General features: G+C 30.1%; 1 long non-coding RNA gene across 1 annotated transcript in view; it reads left to right on the plus strand.

Annotated features, from left to right (window-relative positions):
- LOC102013950 overlaps positions 1-1816 on the plus strand; it is an 11006-nt gene extending 9190 nt beyond the window's left edge. Inside the window, exon 3 of the long non-coding RNA XR_261194.1 lies at positions 1658-1816. This is a non-coding gene — a long non-coding RNA (uncharacterized LOC102013950). The remainder of the gene's footprint in view (positions 1-1657) is intronic.
- Positions 1817-2154: the final 338 nt, after the last annotated feature.

Genomic DNA, 2154 nt, shown 5'->3' on the forward strand with positions numbered 1-2154 from the left:
TTTATAAAAGTTTTTCTGCAAAAATATCTTTTATCTCTTAGATAAGTATCTAGAAGTGGAATTGATGATTCTATGGTTTCAAATTATGGGTACTTATCTTGAAAATAAATTGTCAAATTGCTTGACAAAATGGTTGAACAAGTTGTTTCCACCAGAATTTGTTATGGTTTCTGGTCTCCATATTACAATAACAATTCAAATCTTAAATATACAATGTTAGAAAGATTTTGACATTTAAGGGTGGCATAAATTACATAAATATTCATGATAGGGAAATCTTTAGATATATTTGGTTAGTCCACAAATGCATACATACTCATTTCAGTGGAAATGTCTACCTGCTTAATTGCCATATTGAATATTATTTGGACACATGCAAAAGCCATCTTGATATTTTTGTATGTCCTTATAATTTTAAAATTGCCCATTTGTTTTTGTTTTTCGAGTACTCCTTAAGTCATATTTATATTTTTATCTAGTGTATTTGTCTGTTTTATTCGAATTCATCAAAACGTCTTCTAAACATTAGCATTTTCATCTCTAGGTGCAAAATGAATTGAACATAAGCTTAAAACGACATTACTTTGTCTTCAATTTTTTGTCCTGATAGCTTGTAAAAGCCATTTTAAAATTTTAAAAATTTGGAATTTGGTAAATCTATGAAATTTTTATCATCAACTTATTCTTGAATGCATTAATTGCAATTCATATGTATCTCCAAAGTTTGGAAACTTTAAGGATGAGAAAATTATCTTTGATATCCATAATTACTATACTACTATTATATTCAAAGTGTTAGTGGCTCCCCAGTGCCCTGTTATACACTGGGAAATAGACAGCGTTTGCTGCCCACAAAGGTGTGCCTGGGCTTAATTCTCTTGAGAGATTTTCCTGTGTCTCGACACACTGATTTGGAAAAGATTACTGAAAACTGCCATGAAATTCTCCAAAAGCCCCACATTGCTGATATCTTGTTAACCTTTTCAGAAATATGGAATTGAGTGATACAAAGATTTTTGCTTTCAAATTTCTTAGTTGTGACAAATATATGAAGAATTAATAGAACCTTTTAAAGGTTACTGGGACAGTAATAGGAAGATAGTGAAGCAATACAAGCAAAGCATTTCACTTTGAATGGTGATTAATAGAGATGACTAGGAAATGGTTTTAGAATAAAGTATGAAAAAGTGTTGGTATATTGTGATGGTAACTTAGCTTGAGCAACTTTTATATTGTTGTAAGAAGTACCTGCAAGTTTATTTATCTGAAATAAAACAATGTGTTAGACATGAAAATAAAATATTTTAAAAATGACATGTATAGTGTACAGTCTTTCTGGTTGTTAATGTGCATATTATACCACTTTTTGATTTTCAGTATAATCTGCAAATTATTAATGAGAAATATATTTAAATTAATTGTTCATGTTTTTGAAGTATGGAAACCCCGCATAGAATTTAGGTAATATTCCTAATTACAACAGAAACAAGGTAAGAATCATTGGAATATTAGCTTTCATCTGTATTATAATATAGTATAAACACATCTGTAGGTAAGTTCAAATATTAAAAGACCATTTATTTAGTTTAGAGTTTAGTATTAAATGAAGATGTTATTCTTCCAAGATGTTTACTTCTAATTTACTTAATGACTTTAGCACCTGTGGCTGAGAGGAGTTTGTAAGTGGTAGAAGAGGTTCCAGAAAGTTCTGACAAAGACGACCTACAGAGCTGTGCATGAATCCTCCCCGCTCTCATTCACTTTGCCAGTTACGATAAATCACATTTATATTCTATTTTCTTCAGTCATTAAACAAGTGTTTGTGGAGTACCTAAGGTGTACCTGTCTTTATTCTACAGGCTTTGGATCTAGACTAGATCCAAGTGTGGAAATGACTCTTTTTTATTTTAAAGAGAAAAGAACAAAATCAAAACAACACAAAAACTATAAAAATATTGTATAGAATGTCAAAACAAGATGATAGGAAATCTGCAATCTTTGTTACATTACTTATTGTCATCTTCAAAGTAGTTGCTCAGGTTACAATATATACGCATGCAAACTTGATCAAACAAACATTAACGGTTCCTTTGAATAACTAATAGAAATTAGTAGTACAATTATCTTAGCTATCTTCTGTATGTGCTTCTCTCT

This window comes from Chinchilla lanigera, unplaced genomic scaffold (genome assembly GCF_000276665.1).
Source record: "Chinchilla lanigera isolate Chin_1 unplaced genomic scaffold, ChiLan1.0 scaffold00025, whole genome shotgun sequence".
NCBI lineage: Eukaryota > Metazoa > Chordata > Mammalia > Rodentia > Chinchillidae > Chinchilla > Chinchilla lanigera.